Source organism: Dryobates pubescens, chromosome 17, assembly GCF_014839835.1.
Source record: "Dryobates pubescens isolate bDryPub1 chromosome 17, bDryPub1.pri, whole genome shotgun sequence".
In the NCBI taxonomy this organism is placed as follows: domain Eukaryota; kingdom Metazoa; phylum Chordata; class Aves; order Piciformes; family Picidae; genus Dryobates; species Dryobates pubescens.
The window spans coordinates 17,102,090-17,121,536 of NC_071628.1; the positions used below are offsets into that span (position 1 = coordinate 17,102,090).

Below are 19,447 nucleotides of genomic sequence, written 5' to 3' on the forward strand. Positions count from 1 at the left end.
GAGTCCAGTACTGCAGGATTTTTCTGTAGCCGCTGAATCAGTCAGGGATGATTGTTGCTGACATAGGGTAAACAGATTTGGGGCGGCAGTAATCCCTCAGAAACTTTGTTGGTCCTCCACCTGATCCGTAGGTGTTTATGGTGCAGGTGCACGTTGTAGGGTGTGTACTCTGACCTCCCCTAGCACTGCGGTGAGTAACGCTGAACGGCCCTGAGGGAGCGGGGTGGAGTTAGGAACGCTCAACAGGTTTATTTTTTCTATGTGTAAAATTAAAGGTTTGCTTTGAAACCAGTTTTAATTTAAATTTCGGACTAATTTTTAGCTTTGACTCCTGAGTAACTGCCTCGGCTTCACCGTGGCAGGTTCCCGTCGTGTGTTAGCTGGTGTTGCTGCAGCTCAGCTTAGTGGTGTTTGTTCTCGAGTGAAACTATGTGGTTTCGGTCTGATGTCACTTGCTGGTATGTGCTTAATCAGAAGTAATATTCTGCAGGCTGCAGAAAAATACACATCTTGCTGCATTATTACTGAAAAACTAAAGATGACCTGAAATACTAAGCTATTGATAAACTTATTAGTTGTTGGATATTGTTAGCTATAATGGTGGTTTTTATCAACTCAGAAGTCCTATCTGTCTTTCAATGTGTGAGGCAGCTTAAACTTCCAGAGCGCGATTTAGAAAACTTTAATGCCAGTGCTGGCTTTCTAAGTATGATTTGCAAGTATTTTGTTATGTTTTTTACCTATGTGTACACACACTTCAATAATAAATGCATATGATTGGAGAAGTAATTAATTTTGAGTGACTGTTCATGCTGATAAGGTCACCTAGCTGCAACTATAGATAAAGCATGCTTTTTCCCCCTGTTCAAATACTTTTATATTAACAACAAACATGACTTGAAGATAAATAGCGGGTTTACTCCTAAAACCAGTAGCATTGTGTTAAGATTCTGCCATACAAGGAATTGTGAGAAATTGCATCAGCTTATGCTTCGCAGATTTTATTTAGTGTAAAATTGGGGTGCAAGGTTCCAGCTTTCAGTTGAAAGTACTCTCTTAAAGTACAGCACTTTCATGTGACTGTGAGAAAATACTGCCTTCTACGTGTGTGTATGTATATTTTATTTTGGTACAGAAGCATTGTCTGTTTTGACTGTAGACTGATGTAAAATTGAAAGTTATATCTTACCATAGTAGTTACTTGAAACTTCTGGATTGTAGTCACCTGTAAAACGTCAACTAATGTAATTACACTGAAAGGTATATTAATTTAAGAATGTTGCAAAATGTAGTCTGCCTTGGCATTTAACTCCTCAATAGTATGCTTTCAGAGTTTGGCTTAAGAAAAAAAAGGCATTTGAAGTACTCTATTTCTCAAGAGGAAAAATAATAATTTTTTTAAACTCCTGTAGCTTTTTCTATATAAAAATCTTTGTAATAGGTAAGTAACAGCCATGATAAAAGACTTTTTGATCACATGTCTTCAGAGACTATAATCTCAATGATTACAGTTCTTAGAAATTTCCTTGTCAAAACAGAAATGCTTTCATTAGATGGGTAGTGTTATTTCTGCTTCATACATTAGTCCTTGCAATACTGTTCATATAGTTTTGATAGTTGTAGATGGGAGGATTATAAATATTTTAGAAATACTAGAATATTGGAGGACTTCTGTAGTCAAGTTTCAGATCTTGTTTCCTTTGGACATGCTATCTGGTTTCTCATATTTGGGGTTATGGTGCATTAAAAAACCTCTGTGTACAATTGTCTCTTAATAGTTAATGTACTCTTTAGCCTTGTGGGCCTTGTGTCCATGTGCACGTTTTTCTTGGCACACTTGACCAGAAGAAAATTAGTAAAGCTTTTTTTTTTTTTTTTTTCATCTGAGCAATTCACACAAAGGAATCTTGGCTGGTATGGTTGATTGTCTTGTGCCCTCTTATCAACAGTCTTTAAGCTACCTTCACTGTCTTTTAGTTTGGGTTATTTTTCACCATGTATGCTGTAAAGGAGTGTGTTTTTATTAAGGTTTTAAATGCTTGCTCTAACTGTTGGTAGTGTACAGTAGAAAATGGTGAGAAACTACATGCTGCTTGCAGTCTAATCTAGTGGTGGCTGTGACTGCAGAATGTAAAGGGGCCTAATCTCTTCTGATGTCTCTTTGAACAATGCCAATGCATGCTGTGGGAATGACTGTCAGGCTATAAGTAAGGATGTAAAGCTTTTCACGTTGAAGCTGAGGGTTGAAATGTAGTCTGCATGGGTGTGAAAAACAAAACAACCCCACAAAACCCCAGAAATGCTTGTAAGTGGTAAATGTGGGGACAGGACTTCTTGAGTTCTTGGACTTTTTTTGAATGCTGAACCTGAGTTCCTGTGACTTTTTTCTAGTTTTAAATGTGTACATAAAGACTGTTTCCCAGTCTTTCAGCTCAGGCCTGCAATTGATTGGATTTTCGTTGTTCTAACTGTCTTCCTGGCTCCAGGCTCACATTTATTATCTACCACTTCAATCAGAAGTTGAAGTTGATCCTGTTAACAGTCCAAGACTTGCTGATGGCAAGGACTTCCTGGTGTCTTCTGCTGGAGGGAATGACCTATAGCTTTTATAAATGGGGGTTGGTGTTCTACCACAGATGCTACTTGAAGACACCAGTGTGTTTTTTTTTTTCTTGTAGAGGATATTTACACAAGGTTTTAAAATTACTTTAATGCACTGTAACCTGAGAGATCCAAGTTTGGAATAGTATGTTGGTTTTCCCACTTAAGTCTATACGAAAGTTAATGTTAGGTCAGTTTTCAGATTGTTGGTGAGACTCTTCAACTATAATAACAGATGAACAATAAATGCATAGAAAATGCATATGAGGAAGTAAAACCAATAATGGAAAGAAGGCTAGGATTTAGTTTACAATGAGAACCTACCTTCTGCTTGGGGGAAAAAAATCCTACAACATGACTGCATTTAATTTTGCTAGTGTTCCTGTATTTGGACCTTAAGTAATACTTAAATATCATAATATTTTGTTTTCAAAGAAGAACTTATGTGACATAACTTAGTTTCAGAAATTAAAAAGAAATAATCAAAAAATCTTTGCTGCAGCTAGGGCTATGGACAACTTCAGCCACTGAATGATAGTTTAATTGCATTTCAGAGTGAATTTTCCTGTAACGTGAGAAGAGCCATGAGCTCCACACTCTAGGTCATTATGAAGTGTACTGTGGCGTTTGCTTCTGGTTCAACATGCAGCACAAAAACTACTGTAAACAGGAGTTTGCAGTCTGACTGTGGCTGGGAACTGATTCTGCCTTCATAGAGTGGAAAATAAGTAAGAACTTATCAGTGACTGGCAGAGCTAATCTTGAATTCAAGGAAAATACCTAGAAGTGGCTTATTTTATGTCATGGGTATTTTTATGTGCATGTTGTCTACTGCTTGCATACTATGAGAATAGATGTAGTGTGTGCAAAAAAAAAGTCTCACAACATGGTATTTTGAAATGGTGCTTGAAGTCAAGAGTGGTGGTTGTTAAGGTTGAGTGTATCTCCACATTGATGCTACAATATACCACCGTGGTCAAAACTTGGGGAAAATAGCTGGTAACAAGTTGTCAGTGTAAGATAAGTCACAGAATTGTAACTAGTGAACAATTCAAATGGTGAATTGTGCTGAATACTTGGGGTCTATTACTTGAAGTGTTATGTAAAAGTATTGTCTCATACAGAAATTTTGTATTGAGGTTCTGATGTCCTAACCGGGGACCCAGCTGTTCACCCATTTTGTTACAGGCCATGCCAATAAGCTTGCAGTGTGAAATAGGATCCTCTCTTGTCTTTGTTCTCCTGTTCTCTATAACTAGAGGATAGATGGTGTCTTGTCTATATTGGTGGGCAGGAGGGAAATCAGATTACAGTAACGGTGTGGGGAGAGTAAAACCATGTGTGTGTCTATGTCAGAATGAATAGTCTCAATGTTTGGTTTATTAACAGTGTCAAATTCTGACTATTTGAAACAAACACTGAAGTTTATGGGCTGTCTGAAGTTATGTAATCTGTACAGCCAACTGCCCTCTGGTTAAGAAGGACACTGGTCACTTATCTCCTGAATTTTTCCTGGTAATCATAGCATGAGTGTAATGAAAATTAATATCAAACTATGTTCAGGGTTTTCTCAGGGAAATATATTGCTAATGACTTCTTCACTGAATGTACTGATTAAGCAAACGGCCGCAGGCAAGTCTTAAAATGATTTCCATGATTCTGTGGAGTCTACTTATGCTGAGTCCAAAAAGCCCTGAAATGAAAACATTGTCTTGTCTTGTAATTATGCTATTTTAGGTAGATATTATTCAAGTATGCACTTTAGACTCATAAATACTAGAGGTGTGCTTGTTTCAAGGGGCTGTAACATGCTTCATTGACGCATCGAAGAAAATGGCGGAACACGTTCATCTGGATGCTGTAAGGTCCACTCTGTGTCCCTTGGATCCTGCAGAGTAATGAGTGCTGTTGAGGCCACACCTGTGGCAACTTGTCTAGGGACAATGGTGTCTGCTTGGTTATCCATGGGATTTTTCTGCTGTGGTGTATCCTTAGATGACTCCTTAAGCCACAATTCCTGTGGGCTGTTTGAGCTATGTGGATGGGCTACTGCAGGATTGGAAAACTGCCCCATTGTGTGCAGAATTGGGTATTTCACTTGCATTTGCTGTTCCTAGCTGTGTCTGGTCTTCAGTAACTCTTCGGAGTTGTTTCCTACCTTTGCCCATCAGGGATTTACTTAGGGGAAAATGAAATATGTTGTAGATGCTAAAAAATTAAGTATTGGCTTTATGTTAAAATAGTATTTATTTTTCTCAAGGGTATTTAGTAATCTCTACTAGGCTTCTTGTTTCCTAATCCATTATAAACAGATGTTCTACCCTTTTGTGATGGGGGAGGGCAGCCTAATTTCAGTAAGACAATAGCAGTAGGGAGTGTTGTGTTGGAGAAGCTGTTATGAGATGTGGGCAAGCATACTGTGACCTTTTTTGTGCCTGCATAACTCATCCTAAAGGATATTGTTAATTTTCCATAGCAGAGGAAGCAGAAACAGAATTTAGTAGTGCTCTGGTAGTCTTTTTGTCACCCCAACCCTTTATATACAAAGTACTGATACACTAAAAAGAGAAATTGAGCAAAGGTGGATGGTTTCTTTGTGATTCCAAGCCTTTTCACAATAAGTACTGTACTGACAAGCAGTTGTCTTTCTTCTTTACTACTGCATTTTCCATTTGAGTTTGTTCTTACAAACTCTTACAAAATACTCCCCCCACTATTCCTAACATAGGCAGTAATGAGTTTTCAACTCATGATCCTTTGGGATTTTATACACTGTTTCTTGCCCAGTTTGAATGAGGTCCAGTAATAGCGTCTTCACATCTGCTCCATAGAGAGAGAAAGATAGACTTGTTAATACACTTTGGGCCATATGATCAAGCTTTTGGACTTAGGTCTTTAAGAGGATGGTGTGGCTGAAGGAACCGCTGTTGGCATTTGCTTCAGACCTTTTTGATTGTCTTTCTTTAGACCATGGCTGCAAGAGGGACACTCTTGTAGTTGCTGCTTTGGTTATATTCACTATGAACAAAAATTGTAAAGCAACTTGTGGCTGAAGAGACACTGTTCAGTTAAGTACAGTTAATTAAAATGAAATAACCTTAAATTATTAACTAGAAGCAGTAACATAATGAAACAGGACAGATGGTGAAATTTGAACAATGATGTCAGGTTTTGTATTCCTTAAATTATGAACAGTGGTGACATGAGTTTGCAGGGCTGATTGGCACATGTTGCTATAAAATGACTGACGTTTTTAAAAAGCCAAGTGGGGAACATTGACACAGTTGCTTTTGGAGTCCTTGAAAATGTAACAGACAAATTACATCATCTGTAGGTTTGTTGTTTCTAATAGGAAGTAACAAGTGAAATTTCAGTTACTGTCAAACTCTGGAAGTAACTTTAAGGGTGCTATTTGACAACATGGAATCAAGTAATTACTAAGTTGTAAATGTGAGATCAGGATAGTACCTGGGGTTAAATATGCCAAGTATGGTTTATCTGAACAAATTCCAAGACTCATAATAAATCCATAATTCATGTTCATTTTAGATGGCTGGCTTCCCCAGAACTAAATCTGGGAGAAGGCCAGGTCATGTTAACCCTTTCAACACAAGATGCTTGTTTAAAAACTTTCTCTTGCTCAACTCGGTGTTGCTCCTGTGTGTCATTTGGAAAAGTGAGCTGTTGCCTGTGAATGCCTCCACACGAAGTAGTTTTGTAGGAAAACTAGGTAGTTCAGACTTGCCCCATAAATCTGGACTCCCTAAAGTGGTATTTCCAGTGGGTATTAAGATCTTGAAGCCAAGCTTTAAGACATGGCTTTCTGACAAAAGAACTTTTGTTTACTTCAAAATTGAAATTAAGTTGTGGAAAGGGATTTTCCATCATATACAGGATAAACCCCTCTGTTAATAATCCAGCTATGCAGGAGTGGGAATTCCTGGAGGGTAACCTTGTATGAGAGAACTAAATGGACTTGCATTTTTGCTATGCATGATGTAGGCTGGATTAATGCCCCTAAAAGAGGGAACCTTTAGCTGGGAAGTGAGAGAAAGATCTACTGCTTTACAAAAAGGATATTAATGGCTTGCTTCATCTGAATGGGATACAGTGCTGCAGAAGGGTTCTGTAGTGTGACAGCTTTTTTTTCCCAGTCTTGTCTATTGTTGGTAGTTACATAGTAAATGCCTCCTAGAGCTGCCTGGAAAACTGTTGAGTTTCAAATGGGGATCTGTTGGTAGAACTGTTTTAATACCCTGTCATTGTGCAACTCTGAGTATTTAGTTTATTGCATTAGTCTTGGAGCTGCTGGCCCCTGTATCCTAAATTTCTTAGGTGTGGTAGTACCTGTTAGACTGAAAAATAAGTGCTACTTTGATGTGGTTAGTGGGCTGTAAAATGTCATCATCTTGGGAGCAGTTAGGAAGATTCTTGTACCTATACCACTAGCTAAGAATCCTAAGGTGGCTTTTTGTTGCAGTCATCAGTAGCTGTGCAAATCTTATGTAAAGGTAGCATAAGCCTATGCACTGGGGATTTTGTTTGGTTTGGTTGTTGTTTTTTTCCCCCTGTATCACTGCAAAGTTAGTCACCCCCCAGTTCTGATACTGTGTGCTTTGGAATATTGTCTTTGCCATTTGGTATTTCTTGGACATCTCTGAAACTGAAAATGCCTGCTTCAGTGTATTCTCCTTCATGGAGCTGCCAAGACTGCATCAGATTAAGCGGCCTTCACAAGCAAGGCGGATTTGGAAATTGTTAAGGAGCAAACCTGTTCTAGGGTACTGCAAGAGAGATTGTCTCTTGAGAGCTGAGGGAGGCAGGAACAGCAAAGTGTGTGTAATACCTGGGGTTGTTGAAACACATCATCTTCTCAAAGGTTGGCATCTCATTTCTTACATGGACGTTCCACCAGGAGCAGGCCAAAGATCTGTTTATGGTTATGTTTTAATTGTATTTGCCTGCCTTTTCTGGATTTTTAAGCAAGCTTCTGTTGGCCAAGTCAAAAGTGAGAATGGTAGTGAATGGTGCCACATCCAGCTGGCAGCCAGTCACCAGTGGTGTGCCCCAGGGATCAGTGCTGGGCCCCATGCTCTTTAACATCTTTATTGATGATCTGGACGAGGGCATCGAGTCCATCATCAGTAAATTTGCTGACGACACCAAGCTGGGCGCAGGAGTTGATCTGCTGGAGGGTAGAGAGGCTCTGCAGAGGGACCTCGACAGGCTGGGCAGATGGGCAGAGTCCAACGGCATGAGATTTAACACATCCAAGTGCCGGGTTCTGCACATTGGCCACAGCAACCCCATGCAGAGCTACAGGCTGAGGTCAGAGTGGCTGGAGAGCAGTCAGGCTGAGAGGGACCTGGGGGTGCTGGTCGACGGTAGACTGAACATGAGCCTGCAGTGTGCCCAGGCAGCTAAGAGGGCCAATGGCATCCTGGCCTGCATCAGGAACAGTGTGGCCAGCAGGAGCAGGGAGGTCATTCTGCCCCTGTACACTGCACTGGTTAGGCCGCACCTCGAGTACTGTGTCCAGTTCTGGGCCCCTCAGTTTAGGAAGGATGTTGACTTGCTGGAACGAGTCCAGAGAAGAGCAACAAAGTTGGTGAGGGGTTTGGAACATAAGCCCTACGAGGAGAGGCTGAGGGAGCTGGGGTTGCTTAGCCTGGAGAAGAGGAGACTCAGGGGTGACCTTATTACTCTCTACAACTACCTGAAGGGAGGTTGTAGACAGACAGATGTTGGTCTCTTCTCCCAGGCAAGCAGTACCAGAACAAGAGGACACAGTCTCAGGCTGCGCCAGGGGAGGTTCAGGCTGGATGTTAGAAAAAAGTTCTATACAGAGAGAGTGATTGCACATTGGAATGGGCTGCCTGGGGAGGTGGTGGAGTCGCCATCACTGGAGGTTTTTAGGAGAAGACTTGACAGGGTGCTTGGTGCTGTGGGTTAGTTGCTTGGGCGGTGTTGGATTGGATGGGTTGGACGCGATGATCTTGAAGGTCTCTTCCAACCTGGTTTATTCTATGTATTCTATGTATTCTAACTATGATGAAAGAGAAGGAACTACAGAAAGAAACAAGTTAGAGAGGAAAATACTAGGTCATCTTCAAGGGAGAAGAGAATGAAGGGGTAGAGAAGCCAAGGGGAAGCAGACAGTTCTTAATCATGAATCAGCTACCTATTCTTCCTTGTCTTTCTTGTCTCTACCTTCCCCAGCAAAGAAACAGCTTAGCACACAGCTGATGTGTTCTAGTCTCTCCAAATCATTATTGTGAAACTTGGTGTTGTGTGACTAAGCTTTTACTCACAGTATTGTCTCATCAAGGCTAACTTCCTACTTGTATTTAAAGATGACTGTTGGAAAAAAAAATAAACAATTCAGACCTTCCATCTTGAATGATGCATAATAAAAATGTAGATGCTTTGTTCAAATTGCAGGAGTATTGTTTCTTGTAGCTGTCGTGCAAGCTCACTTACTTCTGCCTTCTGTAAGAAATCCGAAGGCAGCAGCAAGAGGAAAAGAAAGTTGTAAAAGCTCTTCCAAATGCTAAAACTAATGAAGTATGGAGGATGCTGGGATTTTATATAAAAAAAATTCTGCCTTCCATATCAAGCTCTAAGTATTCTAAAACTTATGAAGTTGCAAACACGGGGTAAGAATAGAATAGAATTAACCAGGTTGGGGAAAAACCTTCAAGATCATCAAGTCCAACCTCTCACCCAGCACCATCATATTAACAAAACCATAGCACCAAGTGCCTCATCCAGTCTCTTCCTAAACATGTCCAGTGACAGTGACTCTACCATCTCCCTGGGCAGCCCATCCTAACGGCCAATCACTCTTTCTGTGAAGAACTTCTTCCTAACGTCCAGCCTAAACCTCCCCTGGTGCAGCTTGAGACTCTGTCCTCCTGTTGGTGATTGCCTGGGAGAAGAGACATCAGGAGTAGTGTGGCCAGCAGGAGCAGGGAGGTCATTCTGCCCCTGTACTCAGCACTGGTTAGGCCACACCTTGAGTACTGTGTCCAGTTCTGGGCCTCTCATTTTAGGAAAGATGTTGACTTGCTGGAATGTGTCCAGAGAAGGGCAATAAACCTGGTTAGGGGTTTGGAGCACAAGCCCTATGAGGAGAGGCTGAGGGAGCTGGGGTGCTTAGCCTGGAGAAGAGGAGGTTCAGAGGAGACCTTATTGCTGCCTACAGCTATCTGAAGGGAGGTTGTAGACAGGCAGAGGTTGGTCTCTTCTCCCAGGCAACCAGCTCCAGAACAAGAGGACACAGTCTCAAGCTGTGCCAGAGGAGGTTTAGGCTGGATGTTAGGAAGAAGCTCTTCATAGAAAGAGTGATTGCCCATTGGAATGGGCTGCCCAGGGAAGTTGTGGAGTTACCATCACTGGAGGTGTTTAGGAAGAGACTGAATGGGGTGCTTGATGCCATGGTTTAGTTGATTAGATGGTGTTGGATGATAGGTTGGACTTGATGGTCTCAAGGGTCCTTTCCAACCTGGTTAATTCTGTTCTGTTCTATTAGAAGCCATAAAGAAAACACTGAAACGCATCTGGTGCTTATCCTTCTTATGCCACATGGAAATAATGTAAATCATCACAAACACCAACTTAGGCATTCCTCTTACAGTATTTATCTGAAAATATTCTCGCTGTATTTCCCATTGTATGCAATACTGGTGAGGCCACATGTTGAGTACTGGGTCCAGTTTTGGGGCCCTCACTACAAGAAAGACATTGAGGTCCTGGAGCAGCTTCAGAGAAGAGAAACCAAGCTGGTGAATGCTCTGCAGAGCAGATGTTGTGAGGAGCACCTGGGAGACCTGAATGTTCAGCCTGGAGAAAAGGAGGCTGAGGTGATGTGTTACTGCTTTCTACAACTACCTAAAAGGAGGGTGTGGTGAGGTGGGTGTTGGTCTCTTCTCCCTACAAACAAGTGATAGGGCAAGAGGAAATGTCCTCAAGTTGCATCACAGGAGATTTTGTTTGGATATTAGAAGGAACTGCTTCACTGACAGGGCTCTCAAACACTGGAACAGGCTCCCCAGAGATGTGATTAAATCTCTATCCCTGGAGGTATTTCAAACATGCAGAGATGTGTTGAGGGACGTGGTTTAGCACCAGACTTAGTAGTTGGATAATAGTTGGACTTGATGATCTTTAAAGGACTTTTTGAACCAAAATGACTCTGTGATTCTGTAACCTGGAAAGGGCAGAATCTTGACTGTGGATAATTTGGCAAGGTACAGTCTCTTAAATGCGCATGTGTAAATCTTGGGTAGATAGCCAAAGCAGCATCTTTGCTCTTTCTGGCTTAACTGTATACGTGGATAGGACCTGTGTAATACGTGGAGTAAAATGAAGAACTCCCCTTTTTGAGCTTACTGCTGTTTTCAGAAGAGATACTGATGTAAGTGCTTCAGTTGTGCAAGGAATCATAGCTTGAACTAGTTCAAAAAGGTAGTGAAGTGGAACGCTATCCTTATAAATGGCATATTCTGCTTTAAGGGAAGTTCTCCAGGTAACCGTGTTTAAGGTAGTTCAGAATTTCTTGCTTTCATGATATACCCTTCTCTTCAGCTGAGAGGGAACCCTGGCAAATATAATGGTGCAGCCCCTCTTACCTCCCAGGTATTCTGAATACTGGCAGTATTTTTAACACTTAAGAATATGACTTGTCTTTGTCTGTGTTTGTTAGCTTTTTCAAATGTCCTGGGATTTCTGCCTTCCCAGTAACGGGGAGGAGCTGGAATGGAGGGTTGTTGTGTGATGGGAAGACCTGCAAATAGGATTGTAAATTAATGTTGGTTCCCTCCAACTCCAAGGAGAGAGTTAAAGTTAGGAAATGGCTGTCTAGACAATGCAGACTGCATTTATGCTTGGGACAGGGGGTTGGTGTTGCAAGAAGCATCTCTGCTAGTGCACTAGTTCCAGTTTCTCTGATGCCGTATTCCCAGGAACCTCTTCCATTCTTTATCAGGTGGGATTTTTCCAGTTAAATTTTCGATCTGAAACACAAGCTTACGTAAGCAATGCATGCTCTGTTCCAATTGAAATTTGAAGTTTTGTCTGTTTTCATAGCTGCATGTTCTGCCTGCTCAGAGGAGTTTTTGGATTGGAAATTGAAATATACATTAAGTATATGTTTGGATTTTTAATTTTGAAGAGTTCAAATTGGGGGTATATAATGCCAGACATGATTTATTTGAAGTAAACCAATGCTAACTTAAAAGGGGTCCTTGTTGCATTTATCTGCAATCAGTAAATGCTTCTGTATCTTGGAAGCTGTGTAAACAACAGTAAGAACTCAGTGGCTGTGAGAGGTGCTGAGATCATTGCTTCTTCAGAATGACCAGTGGTGTTGCCTTCCCCATTCCTCCAGCATTATTAGGTTATGAGGATACATTTTAAATCAGATAGTCATTGAATTATTAATACTCTATCTTTTTTTGGCTGTAAATTCAGTTTGGTTCACAAGAATGTGATATTTATGTTCTCTACTTAAGATTGTGCTAGCATGTTAGTTTTAAAATGCAAACAGGCAGGAAACTCTGTTATTGTTGAATGTGTTATTTCTGCAGCATGCTTTTTTGCTAGTCTGGTAGTTACTGTTAATAAGAATACTGAAATAAAGGCAAACAGAGAAATGTTGTGTGGGCTCTTTCCCATCTCTCTTTGAAAATCAAAATTGAAGATTTTTGTGATCTCCTCTATATTCGTCCATGGTTTTGCTCCCTTCTGTGGGAATGAAGGATGTTTGAAGTCACCTGGAATGCAGTAGTATAAACAGCTTTGCTAATGGTGCAGTGGGAGAGTAAGCAGACTGGTCTGTGAAGCAAAAGGGCTACAGAGGGACAGGGTGAACTGAACTATGTGGTTAGCTGCAAATGTAGATGTCTGTACCATGAGCCTTGTGATCAAGTTGGTGGTGTGCTATGTGCTGTGGTGTATAACAGGAGAGAAGCACATGAATCAAATAATTGAAATAGTTTGAATCTTACTACAATCCTGATTAGGCTGTTGGCAGCTAAATAGTAAGGTTTTAATCTTGTGAGGTAGGTAGACTGAGGGGTCTAATTTTTCTGTTTCTAGAAAAATCTTTCAGTGAAGTCAGTGACTGGCCTTGTTGTGCTATGAATAAATTACTGTTGAGCTATGAACATCCTAAGCAATAATTTCTCTTTTCTGTTACAGAAAGTACCATTTTTTTCAAATGAAACAGAATGCTTAATATGAAACTAGATATTGCTTGCTGTGTGTTTTAACTTTCAGAATAAGACCTTTTAAGTTTACTCAGCAATTTCAGTTTTTCTGTATTTAAAAATTAGTTTTTGATAAAATAGCTTTAAACATTTGCAAACAGTTTTTAGAGAAATAAAAAACCTACTCAGATCTATTTATAATTTATAAAATACTGTAGACAGTGCTACAAAGCTCAGTAAGCTTCCCTCTATGAGAAAAAGCAGATTTTCCAAGTTTTTGTGTTCTATTAATTTTTATGTTAGTCAGTATTTCTTGGATGTACTTAGTGTGAAGTTTAATATGTAGCTAACCAAAACATAATACCTAAAATCTGTCTTTACTATCCTAGCTCTTCAAGCAATGTAATTATGTTGCTTCCAAGTGATAAGCCAAGGCAATTTACAGATTACTGGAATGCTTGAAAACACTGACCTTTCAGGTCGCTGTGAGCACTCCTATTATGCAGAGATTGCTGTGGAACTGTTGTAATGTGCTGGCCTGTCACATGCTGACTAACTTGCAGAAACCTTTGATGCAGCTGTTTTATAAATGCTTTTGCTGACTGATAGGCACTTAGGCTACTGACTGTGAACAAAGCTGGCTCTCATTCCATGCTTTTATTCCCCGTTTTCTGTAACAACACTTCTCCCCTGCTGACTACACACACAGTTCTTATCTGCACACAATTGTTGACTCGTCTCCATTTAAATTGTACTTGTGTTCAAAAATAGTCGTGTGAGAGAGATTTGGTTTGTGTAGTTTATTTGGGGATGCTGCAAACATGCAGCCTTGAAAAGTTGATGTGGTGGCTATCGAGAGTGGGTGTATTAGAGAGGAGAAGAGTGTGTGTGAGGAAAGGGATTAAAAAACAGTGGTCCTTTATTGATGACAACCAGTACACTGGTGTAACAGGTTAAAGTGAACCAGTGGGTTAACCACTGTGTTTTCCCCCAACACAGAAGTGAGGGAAAAGCAACACACAAAAACCCTCCAGGTTGAGACAGAGTGAGATAAGAATTTAATATAAATGAGACAATGTAAATGCACAATTATCTTAGCCTATTTACAGAAAAAAGCACAGCAGGAAGCAGAAGCAAGTGAGCATTTAAAAAGCCAAGCCAGGGAGCTACTGCCCCCTCCCACCCTGGTCTGCAGCCATTTCAGCGGAAAAGAGCCACCACCCAAAACCCGAAAGCAGCAACTGAAATAGGAAGCCTCTCATGTTACAGTCTGAACTTCAAGCCCCATAATACTTTGGTCCGGCCAGCACTTTCATTGTGTAGGTGGCATGAGGCAAGATGGTTTTGAGTAATAGTGTATATTCAGCTTAACCTGTGACATGTAGAAGTAGTTTCCTGAAGTGAAGTACATACTGTGTATAAGTTTGAAATCTACTGTATTATTTTTAACTGGTACAAAGAATAGGAAAAAGCTGACAAGTAAATGTTTCTCTTGAGTGTCTGATGCTTAATGAGCATCATACATGGCAACTATAATGCCAGTACTTCTCCAGTATTATATGGAAGACTAAAACACAAAAAAAAAAAAATGAAGTTGACTTTTTTAACACAGTCTCTTTATTAATAGTTGTTAGTGCACCACGGAAGGGGAAAAATAAGTATTAAAATACAAAACAAACTTAATTCCAGTGGTCTCACCAGACTGTTTTAAGGATAAAGGTTTTTCTTTCTTGAAGTCACAGAGAATGCATGTTCCCACTGAAAATAAGGTGATGGGTGTTTGCTGGAGGTGGACATCTTATCCAAATAAGGCTGTACAATAAGAATCATGGCAAAGTTTACCAATTCACAATTTAAACCATTGACTCTGAGGGATGTATTTGTATTTGCTATAATCTGTTGGTTACTTGTACCTCAGACTTTGAGCCTGTTTTGAGTTCAGTGCATTTGAATCAAAACCAAAGCATCTCTGCTCTGTAAGGCCGAGTAGTAATGTTGTTTGTTTATCATGTAAAGATTATTTACATAATTCTAGGACTGAGGTTCCGTTGTGCGGCATGGGATAATTGTTTGTTCTTAAAACATACTCAGATCAATTTTTTTCTAGTTGTGCCTTAACTTCCATAGAAGAAAAACACTTTTCTAAGGCAAGGCTCAACATAAATGGCACAGTGAAGGAAAAGAGATGGATTACTATACCAGGTGATAGCATTACAGTGTATTTTTGAGGATTAAATTTGAACAGGAGTGACTTCTGAAGGTGAACTCACAGAAATTAGTGGAAAAGATGCAACTAAATCAATACATTGATAGAAGAAATGCAAATTTAGATATTGTCACTGCAGTTAAGTTTCTTATTAAAAATTGCTGAAACTTGCATGACTGTGAAGATGCAAACGAAATCTGTCAAAGCACTGAAAAGACTCTTGCTCTCCTTTGCAGTTCAAATCCATTTGTAGGGAAAGAGAAAAAAAAGACTATTACGTCTGTCTTTGCTGCAAGTACTGTTTCATTTCTCATTTCTCGGCAATTTTTTCACTCTTTTAATCCTCATCCTATTTAGTCTTTGTGATTCCCCTCCCCCAAGAGTACTCTGGATTATATGGTTTCTCTGCAAACCATGGCCTTTCTGGTGAACTGACTCATCAGACAGTTTCATTTGGTGTACTGAAGCTAAATTCTTGAGGTTTTTCCACTCATTTAGGAAGGATGTTCTGTGTATTTATTTATTTATTTCTAAAGGTAGCTGATTTCTGGTTTATAGGTGATTCAGTTGCTTCCCCCTGACATCCCTAGCATCTGGTTCTTGTTGACATGTAACTTGATAGTCTTTTGGGTCAATAATTGAATGAACTGTAGCTGCAACCTAGGATAAACAGGTCATTGGCTGAAATTATATAGGCATTACAGCTGTTGAGCAAGAGCTTATCCAGTTTCTTCTCCAGCTGGTTGAATTAATGGCTAGAATATCATTCATACTTTTTCATCTCAAAAAATGTGCTGAGTAAAAGAAAAAGACATCTGCCTATTAAATACAGATGGGAAATAGTTGCTAAGAGGTGGGTTTGATGGGTAACATGTCTGAGTAGTTATGTATAGACATTTATTTTTAGTCTGTGTTCAGAGTTCCTCTTCTAAAATACTTCATGTGCTTGTCATTGTCTTTGCCTTAGCTTGGCTACCAATCCAGGATTACTTTGTGAAATTATGATTACCTAGAGAGAGCAGCTTCTTCTGCGTTTGTCTCCTAAACCTGTAGGGTCTCTGCTTGTGTTACTTATTGCATAGTTGATTGTTATTTCAAAGTTGAATTGAAGCCATGACATATCCACATCCACTAGTCCTTTATGGACATGTTTAGATATAGTGATTAGTGTAGAATTGTTCACTTCATGTATTTTGTGCAAAATCAGAAATGTCCTTGAATACAAGTCATTGTTTGTGTTTATAATAGATAAAGAGGTGACTTCCACAGAAAACAATTTCAATGAAGTGTCGCTGTATTGAGTACTTAAGTTGATAATAGGCTGAGAACGATGGTAGCTGTTTAGGCTTTTACAGACAGGCAGACTGTCAGCAGTTTAATGGTAATGACAATTCTAAAAATGCCATGGCATTCTTTCACTAGTCAAACTGCCAGCAGAAAGCTTTCAGTGTTAGTGTTCATATGTCTACATTTTCCTTGTCAGACATTCCTGCTGGATATGAAACTGCTCTATAGATTGACTGGGCTTTATTTGTAGCTTTCTTTCAATACCTTGGTTTTTTTTCTGGTTAAACTGGTAAATCTGCTAAACTTTTAATTTTTATTTTGAAGGCAAATCTATGAAGGTGACTGAAGATCACCGAGGTGTGAGCATTACTTTTTATCTTGGACTGACATAAGCAGCTTATGGTAGATGTTCTTTTAACTTGTGCTGGAGTAGATACTTTTTAATTTTTTTAATTTTTTTTTTTTTACTGCTATGGTGAAAGAGCCCCTTAAACATAGAATCACCATAGAGTCAACAAGGTTGCAAAAGACCTCAAAGATCATCAGGTCCAACCTGCCACCCACGACCTCATGACTACTAGACCATGGCACCAAGTGCCATGTCCAGTCCCCTCTTGAACACCTCCAGGGACTGACACTCCACCACCTCCCTTGGCAGCACATTCCAGTGGCTAACAGCTCTCTCTGTGAAGAACTTTCTCCTCACCTCAAGCCTAAACCTCCTCTGGCACAGCATGAGACTGTGTCCTCCTGGTCCTGGTTGCTTGGGAGAAGAGACCAACCCCTTCCTGGTACAACCACCCTTCAGGTAGTTGTAGACAGCAAGGTGGTCTCCCCTGAGCCTCCCCTTCTCCAAGCTAAACAATCCCACCTCCTTTCAGCCTCTTCTCATAGGGCTTGTGCTCAAGGCCTCTTACCAGCCTCGTAGCCCTTCTCTGGACACGATCAAGAGTCTCAATGTCCTTCTTAAATTGAGGGGCCCATGTGAAGCAATACCGCTAAAAGGAAAAAATGCTTTGTAGTTTAGTCAGTTGCACTATTTTATCAGACTTTTTCAGGCTGACTTCCAATTGCAGACTTCAGGTATTACAGTTGTGTGTGTTTTGATGCTTATCACTTGCTTACATGAGAAGCTCAGATTTCATTTCGGAAAAAGTGGGTGCCCAGCTCTGGTGGCAGTAGGCATAAAAAAAGTCTTGAAAATGTGGTTGTATTGTGTCCTACAGATAAAGAAAATGTAAATAAATATAAAATACTGCTTCTGAAAATTATTCCAAAGTAATACTAATTCTTGTGCTCAATTGTATTTAAAAAATTATGTGTACTCTGTAGATAAGTGAGACTGCAGATGATAGAAACAATTATATTAAGCTATCCTGTACCTAATGAGGCAACAGCCCTACCTCCAGTTTAGAGGAAGAAGTCAAACCTTACAGAAACTTTGCATTTGTGTGGGGTGTTGCAGGGCCTATTGTCTCAATACTTAAATCAGTACAGTATACCATCAATGATCTGCACTGTTGGAGAGTAAATTTGGCTTGGGAGTGCAGACTTTGAAGATCATAGTGCAGTGTCAAGGAAAAATGGCACCAATGTGACAGTGCTAACTGGTAGTTGGGCCATACTCATGGAACCTTAATGTTCTTGACTTAGGATGTATTTCCGCAGTTGGGCTGCTAAAATATGTCCTTAGTTTGCTGTGTAGTTGCAAGAAACGAAGCAGAGGTGGAATGGGGAATGAGCTTTTAAGTATGTTTTCTGTGTTGCCTTGTGTTGTCGGACCATGCGTTGTCACAAAAATTGGTGTCTTGCAGATACCAATAGCATACCTTATGTTTGGACTGCTGGTGATGAGGAACATCCAAGAGCCAGAACGTGTTACAAAACCCAGAAATGGAGTGAAGTTCTGTTCTTGTAAAACCATGGGTTTAGCTGTGGAATTAAATGACTGGATATGCACCTTCCCCCTCAAGAGTCAAGGAACTGATTTAAGTAGAGGGAGACTGTAGAAGCACTTCTAGTGTTGATTAGCTCAAATCTGTTCCACAAAAAGAAGAGTAAAATGCAGCAGTGTAAACAAATGCATGCAGAGGGGAGAAGTGGGTCTAAGAGGGATTTTCTGCTTGCTTTCTTCTTTTTGAACTTTGTCACTCTTCAAATCATTATGTTTGTCAATTAAAGCCTTAATTTTCTTTAGAATGTGTAGCTTAAAGAGATAAGGTAACAGGTAGGGAAGGTTTTCTACTCTAGTTATTTCTAGTTTTCTTGGAATGTATTGCATTCAGAATGTGGAAGTTAAGTGGAGCTACTTTTTATATGGGGTATTAAAGGGGTCAGGTAAAGGTTGTGTAAACTTGAGTGGATTTTCAGTTCACAGACTGGAATGTCAGGTTGTAGTTTTTACTCCTGCAGCTTTTAAGTACAATCAGAACAATTTTTTTAAAAGGGGAAGCTTGCCCTTATTTAAGGGCTTTGGGTTTGCTAGGTTTGGTTTTAAATACGGTTCCAGGTAGCTAGAAGATGCAGTTCTAGACGTAGTACAAGGCTTATTTTAAAATAGCCCTGGTCATTCTGCCCACACAGTTTTTTTTGCCTATTTGGGAATGTGTGTTCCAGAGTGGTGATGAATGGACATCGTGCAGTTTTGGTAAAAAATGTAGTCCTATAAACTCAATATACATGAAATATTGTGAGAAGCTAGTGTCATGTGGTTATAGTTGCTGGTGAGGCAGATTGTTCCATTTAGAGTTTATTTTTAATTGCTGATGTAAATACAAAAGCAGCTTTGCAACCATTTTAAGGCTAACCTTTGGCTTTCTGGGTGTGGCTTTTTTCCTCTTTGAAACTGTGCTTTTATTCATAATTTGTGGTTTTTTATCACCTTAAATACTCCATTAGGGAAGTGGAAGGTGAAGTTTAAACTACAGAAGTAAGGCCTATTTGATCTGAAAGATTGATATTTTCTGTAATTCCTTAAAAGGCTTTATAAATTTGAACACAAGTTTTATGTAAAATGCAGTGTTAGTTTCCATATAATGGTCAGAATAATTGAAAGTCTACCACATGACTCTTCATGCAAAGAGGACATTTTACTGTTTTTGAAATGTGCTGTTTTGCTTTGTGTGTATAAAGGGAACATCCTGCT

General features: G+C 39.9%; 1 protein-coding gene across 9 annotated transcripts in view; it reads left to right on the forward strand.

Moving 5' to 3' along the window:
* TJP1 (tight junction protein 1) overlaps positions 1 to 19,447 on the forward strand; it is a 188,113-nt gene that overhangs the window by 118,416 nt on the left and 50,250 nt on the right. The window lies entirely within an intron of this gene.